At 39.8% G+C, this 22,219-nt stretch overlaps 1 long non-coding RNA gene across 1 annotated transcript in view; it reads left to right on the plus strand.

Moving 5' to 3' along the window:
• Positions 1–22,219, plus strand: part of LOC140534129 (uncharacterized) — a 99,409-nt gene that overhangs the window by 19,349 nt on the left and 57,841 nt on the right. The window contains exons 2-3 of the long non-coding RNA XR_011977174.1: positions 20,216–20,292; positions 21,422–21,580. This is a non-coding gene — a long non-coding RNA (uncharacterized lncRNA). The remainder of the gene's footprint in view (positions 1–20,215; positions 20,293–21,421; positions 21,581–22,219) is intronic.

A 22,219-nucleotide genomic window follows, 5' to 3' on the forward strand; every position in this document is an offset into this window, starting at 1 on the left:
GCTGAACTTAAAAAAAACATACACACCACCATATCAAGTGCCGGAAATGCCATTCGGCTGGAGTTTCAGGAGTCGCAATTCATGAGTAGAATTGACATCTGGATCCACTATGTCCCAGCCACCGACTCAATGTGAACAGATGTCTCAAAGTGTGCTTTTCTAGCTATTTACCTGAAGCTCTAGGTGACAAGATGATAGGTAGTGTAGATCCTTGCCAGGTCAGCTGCCAATACCGAATTAGAACACTTAGGGCAGGTAGGCAGAAGGCTGCACCTGGAGACAGGAAGACCTGAGTTAAAATCTGGCCTCGGATATGCCCACGCTATGTGATGCTAGGTAAGTCCCTTATCCTCTGTTGCCTCAGTTTCCTCATTTGCACAAGGGGGAAAATAATAGCATATATCTTCCAGGGTAGTTGTGAGGATCAAATTCTAAAACACACCTGTCTTTGCCCCTTTCTCTTTCCCTTTCCCTCTCCTTCCCCCTCTCCCAGTCCCCCCTCTTCCCTCTCCCCTTTTTCCTCTTATCCACTCCCCTCCCCTTTCCTAAATGTAGAGCTGAAAGGGATGTCAGGGGCCACATAGTCCGATCCTCTCATTTTGCAAATGTTAATCCTGAAGCCTGGTGAAGTTAAGAGACTTATTCAACTTCACACAGATAGTAAGCTTCAGAGGTGAGATTTTGAATCCAGTTTCTTTGCTATAAATATAATAAAACAAACAATGCATTATCAGCATCCTAGTTCTCTCCATCACACAAGCTTGGTATCTATTTGCTCTTTCCCTTGTACCATACTGCCTTGCCTGCCTCTCCCCTACCCCCATGGGTACTGATTCCTTATTTTGTGTGCTTGGCCTTGAGGGCTCTTAGTTGGAGGAGTTCATTCCTTCCCTCACAAAGCCTAGAGTCAGGTTCAAGAGTTTGTTACCACTCTGTCCTGGTCAGAGAGAGTAGATTCCTCCTGGTAGCCAGAGCAGTTAGGGTATTTTTTTTCCAGACCTATCAGACATCCCCTCTGGACTTCCTTTTCAGAGGGATAATCCAGTCTCTAACAGGTGCCAACATGGATGCTTTTGATTATACTGCTTCTCTGGTGGGTAGGGTGTAAGCGTTATGTTTTGACATGATGTGCCAGTAACTGGTAATAAGGGTATATAGAAAATTCTTCATCTGGTCACTCACAACTTTTTGCAGGCCCCAGGGGTGGCATATCATACTTCACTATATCGCATAGAATCTGTATCCAGACCTAGTCCTCCCCTGGGAATCCTGAAAGGGTTGCTACAGCCCCAGTTCCTCTGTAATCCTGTCTTTGATCCCTGTGGGCCCCTTTCCCAGGGTCAGGATGCCACTATCATGGTGGTCGTAGATATCCAGCCTGTCTGGAAAATCTCTTGTCAAGCAGTCAGGGCAGCTATTTTTTTTCTAGCATTAACTCCAGCTTCCATAGCCTGTGCACTCACCTTATCTCTTACTGAGACGCATAATTCATCTCCCACCATTAATTTCCCACTGTGAGGCTGCCTTCTCTGCATTGCACATCAAAGTTTATGTTCACATTATGTTCTACTGCAGACTAATGGCCAGACAGAGTGAATAACCATATGCTGGAACAATGCATCCGAGGCTTCACTGATTACACTGGGACGAGGGGTCCACCTTCCCAGTTACTATGGAGGTCTACTCCAACTGGGCCTGTCAGTCCTCTTGCAACATATTTTTTTAAACTGCATATTCTATCTTTGCTACTGCTCTGAATTTTTATTTCATTCTTGTGTCACATGGCCAACCTGGAAACTACTTGAAAGGATCATGGATTCTCATAGCCAGAAGGAAGCCTGGAGGTCATTGAGTCTAACTTGGATATAAAATCCAGTCTACTATATTCCCAACAAGTGGCCATCCAGTGTTTGCTTGATGACCTTTAAGTTCTAAGTCAATCCAATACACCCTGGTTGAGCAATCATTGTTAGGAAATTGATCTTTATATTAAAAACCTTACAAGAGTTAGAAGGCACCTAGAGATGGTTGAAGTCATGTTAAAATTCATTGTTGATGACTATCAGAAGGCAAATAAATCCTTGCACTTTGTTACCAGATTTGATTGTTGGCCTCAGTCCTTTGTACCAGGTGACTCTCCTATAACCTGTAGGATAAGAGTAATAGGTTATTCTGCCCTTACGAATTGGGTGAAACTCTTGATAAATTCTTTGAAAATATACATTTCAAAACTGATTTAGGTCAGGGCTGGTATTAGCTGGTGATGAGTCAAATACCTGGGTGCAGAAAGCATAATCGTTTCCTGGAGGGAGGTACAAATCAGTAGTCCATTAAATATAATCTAAAAAACTAGGCCAGCCCAGTCAGTACCTGGTTTCTCTGTAATGCCAAGATTTAAGAGGCTTAACTAAGTGGGAAAATCACTTCCAGGGGCAGAGATTCAAGATGATATTAGCTTCAAATTCTAATCTTGCCACATATCACTGGAACAACCATGGCAAATCATTTAAACTATGGTTTCTTTATCAGTAAAATGAAGAGGTTGGACCAGAGGTTTTCAAAATGAAACAAAACATGCACTTATTAAGCATCTTCTGTATACCAGACACTGGGATGGGTACAAGTGATACAAAAATAAAACTGAAATTGCTTTTGCCCTCAGAGAACTTACAGTTCATCAAGGGAATATATAATCAGATAGTGTAATGGGTAGAGCACTGGACCTATTATCAGGAAGAACTGAATTCAAGCTGTATGACCCTAAGCAAGTCACTTAACCTCTGTTATTTCCTCAACTGTAAAATGCGGATAATCACAGTACTCGCTTCCCAGGTTTGTCATGTGAGGATAAAATGACATATTTGTAAAGCTCTTTGCAAATCTTAGAGTGTGATATAAATGCTATTTATTACACCTATTACTAGCATTATATTATATATACATGTCCATATCTACTCACAATATTTGAAGTATTATGCTCAGCACAGTGCTTAACACAGTAAGTGCTATACAAATATCATTTATTACTATTATTATATATGGATATGGATGGATTTAGAGATAGAGATATAAACTGGAGTCGGGAAGACCCGAATTAAAATCCTGCCTCGGTCATTTGTAAGTCATATGACTCCTGAGGCAAATCTTGTTAACCCCTATGAGCTACAGGTACCACGTGAGCTTGTCTACTATCGTGGATATAAAATTACTGCTTATATATTACATGCATATCCCGTACAAATATAAGTGTACAAACATATATAAAGCCTTGCTTGCACCCAAGCCCAGGGGAAGTTTTACTGAGGGGACCCTGAAGGTGTTGAGATGCTATGTGTGAGCATCCATGATTTCTGGTTTGTAGGTAAGGAGATGAGAGTCCAGATAAGTGTACAATTCCTAGAGGGCATCCTTAACTCCTCTCCCTCTCTCTCCTTGGACTCCAAGGGATATACATATATATGTGTATGTGTATATGTGTATGTGTATGTATATGTATATATACACGTGTATACACATGTATATTAAGTCAATATGGGTATGCTGCATATATTATGCGTGTATGAATATATAATTGTAGTTATAGTGCTATATATTATGTATATGTGTGTATATACGTAGCTGTATTTTCAATAGACACTTATATCTATCATTTAGATACATATGTTTGCAGACAGGCAAACAGACCAGAGTAGACACAAGGTAACTGATGAGTGGGCAGGGACAGGAGAGGCACTATTAGCTGCATAAAGATACTTGAGCTGAGCTTTGAAGGGAGCTGGCCATTCCAAGAAGCAGAAAGGAGGAGGAGGAGGAGAATATACATTCCAGACGTGTGCAGGTCTCTTCCACCTCTGGATCCACGACCCCATGATCCTATGACCTTTTGGAAATCTAAATGGGATCTGTGCTTGCATATGCCAATTAAAAATTGCTGGTGGTGATGTGCATAGGTATACCCTGCAATCTTGTTTGCTTTGTGGAGATCTCTATTTCCATAACTGGCAACACTGCAGGACCAGCTGGATTTCTCTTTCTTACCCTACAGGACAGAGATAGTTTCTATCAACAGTCCCACTCTGCAGTGCTCACTTCCCCTTTACTGCTTTTTCTTCTGACATAGCATTAACTGTCCTGTACAGTGCATTAGTGACCTTAAAAAGAATGTATTGAGACGCAGCACATGAAAAGCTAGAGGTTGGAAGGAAAACATCAGCCCTAAACAGGAGGAGGGTTAGAGGTCTAATCTTAGAATGCAGAGGCATATGAGTCATTCTAGGCCAGGCATCAAGGATGTCTAAGAGACATTCCTGTTAGTCCTGCTTTTGGCATCTTCTGTTTCAGCCTGGAATTACTTACTTGTGTATTGGAAAACCTTTGACCTGGATTTCTGAAGTGCTCTGTGGAAGTCCATTATCATCTTTTCAATCCTCCCTGTGCTCACTGAAATTAGTTTGAAGGTTGCTTGCAAAGTTGTAGGAATGGTTTCCCTCTTGCCAACAATTAAAGCAAAAAAAAAAAAAAACAAAAGTGAGACAAAACGGCAGACAATGGACATGATTAAAGATATATTAAAGATATTTTTTGTAAATTCACATAACTGATTATGTCACAATCATCTCTCTCTCTCTCTCTCTCTCTCTCTCTCTCTCTCTCTCTCTGTCTCTCTGCTTCTATATGTTTCCCCTCTCCCTCCTTTCTCTCTCTATGCATATGTACGTTTTATTTTATTTTTATTCTTTTACTGCGTGTCTAACCTTTAATTTGACAGTAACAAAAGGTTTTGCCTCTAAGCATAATCTTCATTTTATAGATGGAAGAAGTGAGGTATAAGAAGTTAGTAGGATTTCACTGAAATTATGTTCAGTTGGTGGTGGATACTGTCAAGTTGCTTTTTATTTTCATTCTCCTTTCCCCCACTCCTCCTTATCAAGGCTTTTTACAGGAAATATTGTAATCGTTCAGTGATCCTCACTTTCACACACTTCCTTGTCAGCGTCCCTTCCTACTTCAAAGTACAAGTTTTAATACACTTCTTAACTCGATGGTACCATTTTGTTTTGTACTGTGCAAGGTTTGAAGCACCTCTGAACTCTGTAGCTTGTACAAAAGGAGACATCAGGAGATAGAGGGTAAAGGTGAGGATGTCCATAATAAAACTACATTTAACAAGAATGATTGCTCTCAGACCCCTGAACTTCTAGGAATACCTGGATGTTGGAGGGTTGCCTAGCAGACAGCATTTTTACAGAAAAAGCAATGGAAGGGAGCTTAGAGGTCAAGTAGTCATGTAATCACACTATCATAGGACTATTGATTTAGAGCTAGAAAGGATCTCCAAAGCCATCAAATTTCTCCCTGTTATTTTACAGATGATCAACTTCAGAGAAACATCCCATTTTGCTGTGCTCAGCAGCCTTAGCTGTCCTGAAAATAACATGCCCTAAGTCTGGTTGGTAGTGTCAGGACTAGAATTCAGATCTTCTAACTTTTATTCCACTCTTGAATGCTTTGCCTGAGCCCAGTGGATATAGAGAGGAAAAATATTGATCCAAGAACAAAAGTGTAGAGGTATCCTGGTTAGTGGATAGAATGGATAGTGGTTTGGAGTCAGGAAGACTGATTAAAACCCTCTCTCTGTCATTTATAAACAGTTGGGCAAGTCTTTTTAATCTCTGTGTGTCTCTGGTGATCCCTAGGGTTTGCCTACTAAATCATGAACAGTCTGTATCTGGTTGGACAGAAGGGGTGCTCTATGGGGATAAAACCATGGAATTACATAGAAATTTGCATAGGAAAAAAGATACTTTTTAAACCTGTAATTCACAGTAGGAATAGAACTCTTCTTCCCCTTAAAAGGACAGACTATATGAGCCTCTGAAAACAAGGGAAGAAGCGGGTGAGGGTGGAGGGCAGCGTAACTTGTCGCTGAAGAAGGAAACACAATTCAATGGGATTTCAGGAGACTATCTTGTAAATTAATCTGAGGCTCATATTTTGGGGGCTCTGATTTATATTTTATGATGAGATTGCTTTCTCTGATTCACCCCAGTGCTTCTAGAACATTGTGACTGAGATTGGGTGAAGAGGTCAGCTCAGAGATACTTTTCTTATTTCAGTTCCATGGTATTAATTTTATGATTTATCTCACCGCTATTGATTGACCGTATTCTTTGGTTCTACAGCTGGGGTTTCCCAATTTCTCTGGCAAAGATGTTTCCATGGCAACATGTCACAAGTGAAAGCAAAAACTGTAGAGAAGTTGTCAGTGGATCACCAACGTGGGGATCAGTCTTTCCTCTAAATTGTTTTGTGGTTCTGATTATTCATTAAATGCACTCATAGAAATCCATTATTTTTCATCTTTCCACACATGTATATGTATGCACATTATATATATATGTATATGTGTATTTTTATGTTTCATGCTATTTTTCAGAAGTCAGTTATTGTGATCCATCACTTTTCACTGAAGGTCTTGAGTGTATCTTCAATGATTTTACAGATACTATACTTGCTCATTAGATCCCATTAGCTTATTATGGTTTAGGGGTATTAGGTGATGATGAGTTACAAGGTTAGTAAGCAAAACATGATTTTAATGTTAATATTGGTAGATAAGGATAACATCTTCCTCATGGGTGTTAGAATGGATTCCATAAAATGGCCAAATTTGGGGCTATGAATCATGAGATTTCCAATATGTCAGTATGTAATGTTAATGAGAGTTAAAGACCTTTCCTGCCTATTAATAGGACTCAGGTGGAGCATATTAAGGGAGACTTGATTAGGGGAGGGTTGTTTTGTAGGAAGGCCCACACCTTTTGTTAATTTCTAATGAGACACCAGGTCACAAGGGGCATGATGCCCTCAGGCTCTGAAAAGTGTATATATACTCTAAGGTAAGGTTTTGCTTTGGGGACTTACTCTTTGGAAGAAAATTCATGGGCCAGATGAGACTCTGGGTAGCCATTAAGTAATGCCCCCCCCCCCCAACTTTGAAAACCCAGATATTGGCGCTTCTTTCTCTGGTAACTATGTATGTATGTAATGGTCAGACAGTTGGATCTGCCTGTTGATCTGTGATGTATATATTGCTGTGGCAGCAACCAGGGTGGGATTTATTTGTTTGGAGTTATTTCAGGCTAGATTGTGAGTACCTCAGGGTTCAGTGACCTTTGAGCCCTGATGGTTTACAGCTGTGCTGAATCATGTGGGTTTTGTGCCTGCTGAATCTGAGCCAATCAGAAGCCAAATCTTCATTATATATATACTGGAAGGTTAGTATTTCACTTTAGGGGTTTGCTTATGAGAAGGATCTGGTGATTACCTGGTTGAGACTCTGAGTGGCCATATGTTCAGACCGCCCCCCCCCCCCCACCTGCTCAGATGTCAAACCTCTCTTGAACCAGAGATGTATGTAAATTGTATAGAAATGTTGCTCTGATTCAGGCAGTAGAGCCCTGTCTGTTGATTTTGATGCAAATAAAAAGGTTGTTTGTTGAATGGATGGGAGGCTTGGTAACTTTGGGAACATAAAAGATAAAAGGTATGTCTGGAAGCATTTGTTCGAACTGATTAAAGTGATTGTTGACCCCTCGGAAGTTGCCTTTCCTTTTATAAATGCAGATTTAAGAATCTGTGATAGTATGTTGGGGTGCTTACTGAAACAATTGCTTATGGTCAGACAGTTAGAAGCCCTGTCTGTTGGTCTTAATTTCTCTGCTTGTATTTTCTCTGTTGGTATTTGTGATTAAAGATTATTGACCCTTCAAAAGTAAAAGCAAATCTAAGGACCTGTGCTAGCAGGCCATCCTGAATGGGGCAGAGTGCTTGCTGCCACACAGTATTGAAAGATTAACTCAGTACTCTGCATTTTCTGCCTTAGCCAAGATATTATTCTATATTACTTGCCACTGCAAGCAGGGAGACATTCAAACATAGATACAGCATCTTCATGTTTTGATGAAGCTTTTCTGACTGTCTGAGCCAGGGAGATGATTTTCATAATTTTAGGAAACCAAAAGTCAAATGCAAGCCACTCCAAGTCAGCTGGGAGATGGAGCTCCAGCGTTTTGAGATTAATGAGGGTGGATAACACTGGCTTGGCAGGCAGGTAGACTTTCTGAAATATACTAAGAAAGGTCAAACACTGATGTATCCATCAGGATGAGCAGGTGCTTCTCCGTTGTTCTACTTAGGATGAACAAAGATTTTCACAAGAGAGATTTCTCCTATTCTTAGACACGTCTAGCAATTTCAAGCAGTGCAGAAGCACATCAGCCTAAGACAGACATGGTTCCACATCAGAATGAGATGAAATTACAGATGTTCTCAATGTTCTGATGGTGCTAATATTTTATGATAGCTCTTCATGACTTCCTTGTATGAATTCCTTGCCTATCAGTTCCCTGTACTGGAATAGGGAGAGTCATGAGTAATGTGAGGGATTGTAGGACTGGAGTCAGAAGATACTCTAGAATCAGACACAATTACCTTTGACATTCATGCCTTGGTGGTATGGAGGAGTTATTGTGTTTAATAAAGGTTGATGCACAAGTACTGAGTCCCGCTGAGCTTCTATTGCAGAATCCTAGAGATACAGAATCTCAGAGTTGGAAGGGATTTCAAGGGCCATGTGAAGTTTAACATATATCTCAATTTTGAGCCTCCTCACAGGTGATCATCTTGGCCCTGCTGGAAGACCTCCAGCTAAGGGGAATCTTTGACAATTGATGCTGTTTTGGGATAATTAGCTATTAGATTTTCCTTACATTGAGGCAATTAGCCTCTCTACAACACCTGCCAATTACTCATAGGTTTTTCTTCTGAAGTCAAAAAGAGGAAGTCCTTAAGACAACAATCTTGTACCTCCTAAGTCTTATCTTCCCCAACCTAATCATCCCCTGTTCTTTTATCTACCCTCCCTCTGACATGATCTCTGGCCTCTCCACCACTCTAGTTGACTTTCTTTGAATGAACCCAAGCTTGTCAGTGTCCTGCAGTGGAAAAAGTGCTGGATGTGGAGTCAGAAAGATCTAAGTTTGAACACTGCCTCAGTATTTACTATCTGTGTAATCCTGGGCAAGTCCCTTACTTGATGCCTGCCTCAGTTTCATCTGTAAAATGGGGATAACAATAACGCTTTTTTCCCATGGTTGCTGTGAAGATCAAATGAAATATTTGTAAGGTGCTTTGCAAATCTCAAATTATTGCATAAACGCTAGCTATTAGCTATTATCACTCTAAATAGTATCTGATTGGGTGAGAGTAGAGTGAGACCATTCCTTTTCTCCTTCAGGATACAATGTCTGTCTTAATGGAACCTAGGATTTGTTGGCTTTTTTCCTGCTGTGTCATACAGTTAACTCACATTAATTCATAGACCATTAACAATATCAGAGCGTTCTCATGTGAACTGTCTTGCCACATTCTACCTCTTCCTATGTTTATGTGGTTGATTTTTTTTGAACCCAGGTGTAGGACTTCACATCTATCTGTATTAAATGGGATCTCTTAGATTCAGCCCATCATTCTAACTAGTTATGATACTTTGAGATTTAACATGTCATCCATGTTAGCCCAGCTCGTATGAGCTAAAAGGTCGTCTACATGATCTTTTGGGATTTAATATGGCATTAATTTGCTAGCTGTCATGTTATTTGCAAATTTGTTATGAATTCCAAATATTTATTTTGGATTTATGATTTGTAATGGTTCTGCATATATTTATACAGGGAGTACCAAAAGTCTTAGTGCGGTATTTAGCTATTAAAGCTGCACTAACATTTTTGGGATACTTTACCTATGTACATGTTGTCTTACTAGAGAGAATGTAAGCTTCTGGAAGTCGGGGCCTGTTTCATTTTTGTTTTTCTATCAACAGCTGTTAGTACAGGAGATTCTCTGTTCCATCCTTCATATGGGAACACAGCCGATCTTTCTTTAGTTCATGACAAGTTAACAAATGGTAATGTCTATTTAGCACATTTGCAGCCACAGCCACAACTATTTATAGTTTTCTCCCATTAGTGTATGGTCTCTATCCAGAGGAGAGAATTGTAGATTTACATTTTTCTTGGATTACAAGGAACTGCTTCCTTCTCAGCATAAACTAGATGCTTAGCAAAAGCTTTTTGAATTGCTAATTAATCTCTACCTTCATTTGAGGATAAAACCATTGAAATAACTTAGGACCAAAGAGTGATTCCTGGGGGTACTTTCTGCCAAGTTGACATTGATCCATTTCATTACATTTTTTGGTTTCTTCTGACAATATTATTTGACTCTCATAAAAAACCAGGAAAGGGTTATAATTACCAGATTTGACAAGTTTCAGGAGATTCTCTGTCACATCCCTTATATGGGAACATAGCAGATCTCTCTAGTTCATGTCAAATTAACAAATGGTAACACCCATTTAGAAGAGATTTAGCAACCACCACTATTTATACTTTCCCCCCCCATCACCATTCCTGGATGGCCTCCATCTTTAGGAGGGAATTGTAGATCTACATATTCCTTGGAATGCAATGAGCTATTTCCCTCTTGGAATCTAGATGACATCTCTATGGGAACAACCCCATCCCTGTTACTTAACTTCAAGTGCCCAAAAGCCCCTTTCCTCTTTTCTCCGTGTCTCGTTCTTTTACCTCCAACCTCCTTGCACAGGTTAGGTTTTCCCCTTGCTTGTCCAAATTCTTTCCCTTCTTTTTTTTTCTCCTTAGCTTTTTGAAGTACTTCTTTGATTCGTAGCACCTCCTTTTGGGCTACTTTCCTAGGTTGTGTTGGAGTCCTAGGTGCTAATAGTTGTAAAGCACTTAGCATATTTGGCACATAATAGATGCTATAGAGATACTTATTATTATTACTCATAACAAATCACATGGCAAATTTCCTTCTTTGTTGTGCCTGTGCACTGGGATGGTGGCTGTATGGTTGTAAGTTCTGGGACTGACCATGCCAAAGGTTCGGCTTCTACCTCTTTTAGAAAATCTATATTCCTTTATTTGCTTAGCATGGTACCAGAGTTTCCAGTTGCCTACCAGACTGAATCTTGGTTGGGAAGGTGACTGACTATCTAATGTCTTGGTTTTCCATAATAAAGGTAGAGTGGTTGATCACATTGTGGATGCATGGATAAGGCGACCTCAGGAGAGAAGCATTCCTTTACGTAGTTTCAGGAGGAGAGACAATTCTTGTGGCAAAATAGTTGTGAGGCTCTCACTGTTTCTCAGAGACTCTCCATTGAGTATTGGTTAGTATGGATGCAAAAACTTCTGAAGTCATGTTGGGTCAGCAGACAGATTATGCAGGTGAGTTCAGGCAACAAAAATATTAGAACTTCATTGGCTAGATAAGAAAGCCAGGATTCAAAAAAATAATGAACCACATCTATAAGTTATATTGAAAAGAGCTTAATGTAAGTCCTACATGTATTTTAAAGAAAATCACAAGCATAGGATAGAGAGGATATAATTAAGAAACACTTCATGAACTTTGGGTGGACTTAAAGCTCAACATGAACCAGCAATATTATGTGGTGGCAGTGAGATCTTATGTCGACCCAATAGGTTCCTATTATCCAAAATAAAGGAGTTGGATTCTTTCTCTCTGCTGCCCTGATCAGACTATATTTGGGGTGTGGTTGGAGGGCAGGTCATCTTCTCACAGATCTAGCCCTGTTCAGTTTGCCACACTCACTCAATACACAAAGCCTAGGATACTTGCAGTGTTCTTGGGAGGCAAGTGTCTTGTAACCCTTAAAAAGGAAGATAAATGGGAATCATTATTTTTAAACATTTGGGTTATCACCTCGCATTCTTCAAATACAACATTGTACTGGAATCTCCCTGCTATACAAATATGAATTGGTCCAGTTGTGGTTAAGATGGAAAGGAACAGAAAAGTCCCTATGGGAACCAAGCAAAGGTATCCTAGGCAAATTGTCCCTATACTGTCAGTATGAGCTTTTTTTGTACACAAAAGAGCATTGGAGAAATTCTGCAGAATGGTAAAGGTGTCCACATGTTGCCATTTTAGAAAGATAGAAGGAAAAGTACCAGGATCCAAGTTTCTCTGATCCAGAAATTACTCCACAGGAAGGGAACAGCTAATTGGGGGAAGGAAGCAGTTGCTATTGGAAGGTGGCAGCTTTACATTTTTGAAATTTTCTCTGTTTGATATTTCTTACAGTCTTAGATTGTTAGGAAAACAGAACTTTGAGATTCCCTCCTTCTGGGGGAATGTGGACACAGGATACCTCCCCACCCCCGGATATCCTGGGTGGCCCCAGGATGCAATAGGAACTTACAAAATACAAGGCCATGTATTGGAGGGGAAAGACGATGGAAGAAGAGATCTGGATTTGAATTCTGGTTCTATCACTGAGATCAGTCTTGGGCAAATAACTTCCTCAGTTTTCTCATCAGTCAAATGAAGAGGTTGGAATAGATGATGAGACTCCTTCCAACTCTGAATCTGTAATAATAATGGCGTTTATGTGGGCTTTAAAGTTTGCAAAGGACTTTACATAATTTCATTTGAGCCTTACAGCAAATCTTAAGACAAGAGATATTATCATCCCCATTTTATAGATGAAACTGAGGCATCTAGGTTAAGTGATTTGTTCACAGTGAGGTAGCTAACACCAAGGCAGATGAAACTAAGGTTTCCTGACTCTAAGAATGGTAGTCTACCCACTATGTGACATAGCTTCTCCTTGAGCCTATAAACTATATAATCCTACGGTTACTATTTACGGCTCTCCAAGAATCACTGGGGACTGAATTTCTCACTGTCTTGGTCTCATGGTCACTGCCTCAGAGGCATTCAGGGAACACTGCAGTCGGGTGCATTCACCCAAGCAGCAGATAGATGAATTTGTGGACCCTCTTTCCATCACCAATGTGTTCTTCAGGGCTAAGATGCCCCCCACCCCCTCCTTTCCTGCTCTGAATGCTTCTGCAATCCTTGTAAAGAAGACCAGGGTAGCTTCTGAGTGGTCACTCCATAAGGAATGCAGACTCAAATATACCTTTGGGTATTTGACTAAGCTATCTAAATCCAAATGAGGCACAGAAGATGCTTGCAGAAAGATGGAGGGAGTGGGGCATGTGGCATTTGGGCTCCCTGTAATAGCATGGCTGCTTTTAAATATCATAAGCAAACTCAATTCTCTTGTTTTTCTAATTCTCAACTCATTTTAATCCATACTTGGCTACTGTAAAATGATGGGAGGCTGGGATCTGTTGTTAGTAGTCTTTTATTGCTAAGTTTTTCAGGCTGTACAATGTAAGCAAACTCTTGCTTACCAACAACTCCCCCACCTCTTTAGGATGAAATTGCCTACAGGTGCATCTATGCTTATACAGATCTACGTGCCAGTGAGTTACCTTTTACACTGTGCTGCCTGGCTACCCCAGCTGGGAGACTGATGGGACCCACACTCTCACTTACATGCCAAATGATGCCAAACTTCAGCTCTCTGCCTCAGTAAAACACAACTCGTCACCTGCAGCTTCCCACAGCTTGCCCTCCTGTTGCATACCTTGATGACATGTATTTCTTCTCCAGGTGTGATTCCTCTCCCCACATTTATGGTCTCCAGGAGTCAGAGCTGATTACACCTGTATCCTGCTACTCCTTATTCTCTTTAATCCCTTTCCCTCCTCCACTTCAAGCTTGTACCAGGATCCGATGGCTTCATGCCCCAGCTTTTTAGAGTACAGTTGGAAAGCCACTATCTTGCCAGCCACCATTTTCCAATGCTTGTTAGCTCTTGGCTAAATCCTTTAAAAATGGCTACAGAATATGTTGCCTATTAAATTATTCTACCCAGGTGGCTGAATGTATTCAGTCCATGGAGGGATAAAGCTGCCAAATTATCTATATTACCTCAAAGGGAAACAGAGGAACAGCATAACATTTCCATTAAGATTCTATTGAGTAGATGAAATACTTGCAGTCTGTCACATCTCAGTTAGTGTACATTGAATCGCTAGAGAAGACTTTGATTCTCAGCAGTTGGAAGCGGTCTCATGAACCACATAGGCGGTGCAGTGGATAGAGATCTGAGTCTGCAATCAGGAAGACCTGAGTTCAAATTCAGCCTCAAACTAATTAGGTGTGTGACTTTGGGCAAGTCACTTAGCCTTTTCAAGCCTCAGTTTCCTTTTCTGTAAGATGGGAATAATACTAATAATAGCATCTACCTTGTAGGGTTGTTGTAATATATATATGTGATATGTAATATATATATGTTAATAATAATTATTATTACCCAGTACCTTGGGAACTTACCTGCAAGCCACCATAGTTTTCTGTTACTACTGGACTTCCTCTGCAAATATATTGCCAGACAAAGAACTAGGAAAAACAGAATCAACTCAGCGTCACTTTGCACATAGCTACTGTCTGGGACCTGTGAGGAATCCAGTTTCAACTAAAGCTAGATGTTTGTTAAATAATGTGGACTGAGTGTGAGCATCAGCTGAACTTCCTTGCGAGTGGCATATGACAGCTTCTAAGAAAGTTTAACCTGGGGCAACAGCAGACCATGTCTAACCTAAAGAAGATAAAAGGGGAAAGGCAGTCAGGTAGCTTTCTGTAGTGAAGAGAATTTGTGACGCCTGAGGCTGGACTTGGTGCTCGTTCGCCCAGGTGCTCTAGCATACTCTTGGGACAAAAGTAAAACCTATCAGGAGAGAGATTGGCTGTGTGGCAAATTGGAGGAGAAACATCTTCCGATGAAGCATCGTACACAGAAATAAAGCCATAGGGACGGAAGGAGGCACAGTTTGTAGTAGTCAATCCTGTGGTGGTAGCTGGGAGACTGCTATGGCCGAACATTTTGTGGTCCATCAATCAGAAGCCTGCTGGGTGCGCGCACGCGTGGGGTTGTGTGTTTGTGTGTGCTCATGTTCATTTACATTGGTTTCTCTATCAAAAATAATGTGTACCTGGTGTACAAAGAGAATAACTGGTCATGTACCCTTACATTTTTTTTCAACTAAATCACAGGAGTATAGGAAAACAATATTTTTAGAATTAGAAGATAGAAATAGATTCATGATATATCGCAGCCTAGAAAGGACCTTAGAGATCATCCAATCCAACCCCTTTATTTTGAAGATGAGTGAAATGAGGCCCAGAAAGGAGTCACGTACTCTGCCTTGCAAACTTAGACAAAGTCAGAATCAAGAGCGTTCTGAAGCAGATGGTTAAATGTTCAGTGTTTGTACTTCAGAAGTTGACAAATGCTGTGAACCACAACTGAATTTGTTGTTTTGATGATTGTCTAGACTAAAGAAAGCAATAGAAAATATGTTAATAATGTGTATTGCATTTAAAAGCGTGTTTTATGTACATTCCCCCCTCCCAGACATTTGGTTGTTAAATATTTGCTAACACACCCCTGGACACAACCACAGTAACAGAGACTAAACTAGAATCAATGTCTTCTGACACCTTTTTTCATTATAGAGCGCTGTAGTTCCCAGGGAGATTATGGGTAAGTGATACTTTGCCAAATATTTTGCTTAAATTGTGATACATTGTTTATATCACAGTTCTTTGACCTTCCAACCTATTAAGCCTATCAATATGATATGATTAGTTTAGTATGATTTGCTCTTAGAGAACCCATGATGGCTCCTTTATTTTGATCTAAATGCTCAAAACCATTTATCCAATAATCTGTTGTAGAATTTTGGCAGGCTTGATGTCAAATTGACTATTTTTCAGTTCTTGGCATTCACCTGTTCAATGGTCTTGAAAACTGGGACATTTGCCCATCTGTCATGTTCTTTAAGAATTCTCAAACATACTGGCAGTTGTTCTGATATTGCATCCATGAATTCCATCAGTTCTCTGGATGATTCATTTACACCTGAAAAATTAAATTTGCTTAAAAGAGGTGGGTACGTCATTATTATCTTATTTATTTTTGGCTAAAGATTTTTGTTGGAAAAACAAGATAGGAATTGAATAGATTTTCTTTTTCTATGTCATCTATTAATATTACACAATCTATGGCTCAGTACCCCAAGCTCTGGGCTTATAATCGATTTGGGGAGGGGTCCTCCAAAATCACTCATGTTGACTCATTTTGTTCTCACCCAGGTTTCCCAGGAAACCTTAGCATTTAGCTCATATCAAGCAAGCTCTTCAAAAATGCAGGTACAAAGTCTGTGGCTTCTGTGAAAACATATAAGGTAATAATGAATAACACATATAGGACAGTCTTTATTTCACCATAAAGAAAGAATACAGAAAAACATAAAGGACTCACAGGATCCCAAATCAATGAAGATACCTTCCTTACTTTCAGTGAATATTGCTTTCCACCTTAGGGGACTCCTCCTTCGATGTGAAATAGGGACCAAGGTGGTTCTTGTTTGCCCTTCATTCTTGAAGAGGGAAACGGTATCAAGGAGCTGATGTCATGACATGCAAGTGAATTAGATTTAAGTGAGGGAGGGCTGCACAAAGTCACCAGCCTCACTTTCTCCTTTGGAGACATCTGAGTTCAGTGACCAGATATATATCAGAACAACTGGAGATGGCCCTGGATGTAATGGAAGATCTTGGTCTTTTTAAACTAAGGTTTTAACAGGTCTCAGTTTGACTGAGGCAATACCCATTCAGTGATTAAGGCTAGGTAAGAAATGAGGTACAGAGTGGCTTCTTAATAAAAAAAAAATTTGGGAGGGTAAGACCATCAGGTTTTTTTCCAAAACAGAAACAATTGCTATTTATATTCACTCAGAGTCAATCAGGGTCCAAACAATAACCCAATGGGGCTTGAACCCTAGGATTACTGAGATTTCTAGAATTTTGGAGCTGGATGAGGTCTTGGAGATCATCTACTCTGATCATCCACTCTGACCATCTTATTTTACAGGAGGAGAAACTGAGGCCCAGAATGGCTATATAAGTTATCCAAGGTCAGAAAGAAAGTTTATGGAAAAAGGAGGACTAGAATCCATGTTTCATAATTTGAAGAGCCTCCTACAGTGCCTCCTAAGATTTTTCATATTCACATGTTTCTTTATCCTTGACCATTGCTTCTTGGAGAAAATGAAAATGTGTTTATACGCCTTTCTAATGTCATTAGGTAATATGGATTCTGAAATATCTCAGGGTTCTAGCTTTTATCCTAGATTCTCTATCTTCTCTATTTCTACCTCTGATTGGTCCCAGAGTTTCTGACAATGGCCCTGACTTTTAACATATACTCTTTAATTTGTCATCCCTGCCCTATGTGTGAATGTATTCATAGATTCATGGAATTTTAGAGTTAGAAGGGGCCTTTGAGCTTCTCTAAGGGAATCATTTTTTTTTTTAAAGAAAATGCCCTGTTCCAGTCAAAAAAGTTACTGGCCAAAGAATAACGAAAGCAAAGGTTGATGTGAGATAAAAGTAGTTGATCTTTTGCCATTGAGATAGTTTTCTGGATAAGATGATGCTCTTAAGGGCTTAGTTAGAATTGAGAAAAAAGTAAATCGAGGGAGATTTTTAAGGAGGAAAGATCTCAGGCCATTTTAATTATTGGTGGGAGAAGAATGGAAAAGAACTGAATCTTGAGAATTAAGGTTGGCACATGCAGGAAGGAGAATCACACAATTTAGTCAAATGCTACAGAAATCCTTGATGAATACAATTAGAGAACTACTGAAATATGGTAAAGCTTTCTTATAGTTTTCTAAGTATTTGATTTTTTTTCTGTCCCTTCTTGGAGCCATTACAAAACAAGAGAAAGCAATTTATTACTTTGTGTCACTCATCAACATCTATCCATAAAATGTTTCATGCTAATTACACTTGAAATGCAAATTCTGATGTGATTGTAGGAACCACTATAGTTTTCTTCTGTATCATATTTCTTTCAAGCAGTAATCATAAAATCTTGACAGATTTGCTATAAATGATCCCATTTCAAAAACCACCAGCTCCCAAAGCAGCTGGTCTCTACAAGAGAAAATCTATTTCATGAGATGGCGTGGCTTCTGGGCAATTCACATATTGAATTGAACTGAATGAAAATTTATTCCCTTTAAACACAGAATCTTGTTTTAAAGAAAACATGGGAACTTAGAATTATGACAGGATTTTTAGAGATTGTTTAGTTCAATGTTCTCATTTTATAGATGAGGAAAGTGAGGTGGAAGAGGAGACAGAAAAGAGAAAGATAAGAGAGGAGAGGAGAGAGAAGAAAAGAGGAGAGAGAGAAAGAGAGAGAGAGAGAGAGAGAGAGAGAGAGAGAGAGAGAGAGAGAGAGAGAGAGAGAGAGAGAGAGAGAGAGAGAGAGAAAGAGAGAGAGAGAGAAGATGGGAAGTAGGAGGGAAAGTGACTTGAAGTGACTTGTCTCAGGTCACATAATTGCTATTGACAGAGCCAGGATTCAAGATGTTATCTGACTCCAGATCCAGTGTACTTTCCTCCACATTATACTGTCTTTTCCTCTAGAGGCACGAGAGACATTTTGGAATAGTGGCTAGAATGCTGAACTTGAAGTCAGAAAACCTAGGTTTCAATCCTACCTTAGAGACTTACAGCTATGTGAGTTTGGACAAGTTACTTAACCTGTGTCAGTCTCAGCTTCCTTCTCTATCAAATGGAGATTATAAAGCATCCACCTCACAGGGTTGTTGTGAAGAATGAATGAGGTGATGTCTGTGAAGTTTGTTGTTAACCTTAAATTGCCCCATGAATGGGAACTGGTATTAGCCAGACCTATAACTCTAGCTTCCTGATTCCTGGTCCAACAGCCTTTTTATCAAACCAGTCATTCATTTAGTCAACAAGCATTTAGGAAGTGTTTACTCTGTGCCAGGTTCTTTGTTAAACGTTGGAAATACAAAGACAAACAAAAAGAAAGACAGTTTTTTGCCTTTAAAGAGCTTCCATTTTAATAAGGGATAACAACATATTACATAAAGGAAGCTGAAAAAAGGGGTGGGGAAGGGATGAAGATACTAAGTATGAAGGTCAAAGCAGGAGTGTAGCCTGATGAAAAATGAAATAATGGCTCACCTGGATGCCGTCTTTAAATGGGGATTCTGAGAGGAGCCATCCAATCAAAGGTAGGAAGGTACTTCCAAGATGTAATCCCAGAGTTGGAGTGATCTTTCAAGGGGAAGAGGTTTCTAGGGGCATGGTAGAGAAGTCCTAGTTGCAACCTGGTAATAAATGAACACAAGGTTTCATTTCAAATAAAGCTAACCTTAGAATTCCATGTCCTGCGTCCCATTCTTTGCTGAGACACATTTTTGTCCTTTCTTCAGGCTGGCATCAATCATATTTAATGTTTTTCTTTTCAAAACAATCCCAAAATGAGTTCTATCCTCAGATGGGACTCTCAGTGTGTGCCCTGTGGTGAGTGGGAAAAGATGGGCCAGGGGCATTTCATAGAAAGTAGCCCAATTCTAGGACAATACTCTTAATCATTGTTATACCTGGATTTTTTCTCATGTCTTTTAGAGACTTATTACTCTCCAAGATAGGAAAATCTTGTACATTTGCACATATTTTTCCACTTTGTGGCAAGGTTAACCCAAATGAAAGAGAGAGATTCTTCTTAGAATCCTCTCTGTCAGTCTCAGGAGATGAGAAGAGTCATTGGCTTGGCAAAGTTAGACTCCAGACAGAGGATGAGGGACCAGAGCAGGAGGCTGCGGAACAAAGTGGAAAGAGTCCTGCATTTAGAGTCAGAGGATTTGAATTTGATTTGAATCCTGACTTTGGTCCTTATTACCAGCATAAATTTGGGGGAGTCTCTGAGTCTGTGTACTTAGTCTAAAAAATGCAGGAGTTTGGACGAGATGTCCTTAAGGTTCCTTCTGGGTCTAAACCTATGATCCTTTGATTCTAAGTAGTGGAAAAGAGACCTTCCCTGCCACATGACCATGGAGGGTAAGGTGAGAAGGAGAAACATACTCACTTTTGCTGCCTGAGCTCCAGCCCTTTGGTTTGAAGTGGAAAGGGACAGAATTATAGGGATCTCAGAGGTGTGTTGGTAAATGTTTAACACCTGGCTCTTCAAAAGAAAAAAATTACACCACACACTTCTAAATTTAATCGGCTTTATTAATACTTTCTCCATCATTTTCTTAGGTTTAGGCCAGACTAGTAAACTGCCAACTCCTGATCGAGATAATCAATAAAACAATAAATCAAGCCTTGATTTGTGGCACTCACAGCATCTTTTGATTTCTAGGATGGAAATGCTGGCACTGATGTAAGGACACAAGATTTGTGAGGAAGGGGCAGACTATCCTGCCAACCATACCAATGGTAAGGATGCGAGATCTGTTCCACCCTGATGACGCCACTTGCAGGGTGGCAAACTGTCCTTGAGAATACTGAGATGCCAGAGAAAGAAAGGCTGTCCACAACAGCTGGGAAGTAAACACATGTGGATTTATTGGGGTTTGTTAGGTTGTTTTAAGGGGGCTTACTCAAGACACCAGTTGTCTTGGGATGGCAGCAACGCTGAATAAGTGTTGAATCTCTGCACCAAGCCCGGGCGAGGCCAGTATTATGCAGAAGCAGAACATAGAAGGAATAGTTCCAGGAATGAGCAGAGCTGTGTGCAAGTTCTCCCATGGGATGGGCTTTTTTTTCTGTTTACATTTGTGCAAGGTAGTTTGCTCTCTCTGTGGAATCATAGGTCTTGCTCCTGCACTCTGGTTGCCACTCTTCACTCCTACTCTCATGACCTACTCATGCAATCTTGCTGATAGTATCTTCCATAACATTTCCTGAGTCTTGTACACATGGTTTCATTCATGTGGAGGAAACAGAAGAGCCCAGCAATGGACTACATTAGAGGTACAATCCACAATTGAAATGCAAGCACAAGTAGGAAAATAGCCTAACCAACAAGAAAATTACTGCAAGTATTATAGTTTTTCTTTTACCCTAGCTCGAGAGGTGAAGGAAAAATCAATGGCATGGAGTGATTAGTGGGAAAACTGAATTTCTGAACTTAACTCACAACAGATCTGCTGAATTACTGAACTAAGTTCAGAGACAAAAGAACATGCGTGTGGCTTTAGCAATTTTACAACATATTGGGGGTGATGATAAGTAGGACCAATTACAAAATGAAATAAGAATAATTTGATTTTTTCAGTTTTCCCCTTTTTGTCAATGGACTTGTCATAGTTTTCTCTGACTGATTAAGACAAGAAGATTGACCAATCACGGTGTGAGTCATAGTAACACTATTTAAAGCCGTGGATTAATTGTAGAAGGGAAATTCACATGGTACCAAGACGACTGAGAGAATTCAGGATGCAGATCCAATGAAACAAAGGGCCAAAATGGTACAATAATGGCCAACAACATTGGGTAGCATCAGGTCTTCTTGCATTTCAGCAGCCCACTCCCAACATCCAACAAATTTCATTTTGGATTTCAGATGTCCTGTGTAATTACCTGGTGTCCGGAAACATCTTTTCTTGGAGCAGCTTTGAAGTGTACTTCTCTTTGGTGATTTTGCTTCTCTGGCTTCAAGTAACTTACAGAGACTGCTTAGAAGTTCCTGCTAACATCTTTTACAAAACAGATCTCAACACAAGTTAGTATGGTCTCTCAAATTTTACTTCTCCAATAACTAGTTAATATGGTGAAAACGAACTCAAGCCTTGTGGTTCCAATCTTATTACAATAAAACTATAAGAGGAACATCACCTGAAACTTCGGAGAATTTAGGTTTTACACCCCCCCAAATCATCTACCTTTGACACACAGGATTGTTTGATCTTGTTGCTTTCCAAAAATTTTTCTACTCTGATTTCTATAGGTTAACAACACTGTTTCCAGGTAGGTGCTTTCTTACCCCTAGGTTTGATGGTCACAGAAATGAATTTTCTTATAAATGGCTTACTGTACCTTAATTGTAACAAAAAGACTCAGGAAGGAATGTGTAGATACACTAAATAATTACCAATTGTATGCAGAGAACACTGTGTATCAAATGGGTCTTCTGTAGTAAAACATGTTCAGTTGTTAAACACATTTAAACAGAATAGATATTATACAAACATGACTCTCTGCTAAGATGACTGATTAACAATGAAACTATTCCTTGAAACAGAAGAGGTTTCTGACTTCAACCTCACAAGTTAATAGATTCATATCTTTGTTTCACAGGCTTTCTAACTTTTGTCCAATTATTCCTGTAGCGTTCTGAAGAATGAGATACTTCAGAGATTTA

This window comes from Notamacropus eugenii, chromosome 1, assembly GCF_028372415.1.
Source record: "Notamacropus eugenii isolate mMacEug1 chromosome 1, mMacEug1.pri_v2, whole genome shotgun sequence".
Taxonomy (NCBI): Eukaryota; Metazoa; Chordata; class Mammalia; order Diprotodontia; family Macropodidae; genus Notamacropus; species Notamacropus eugenii.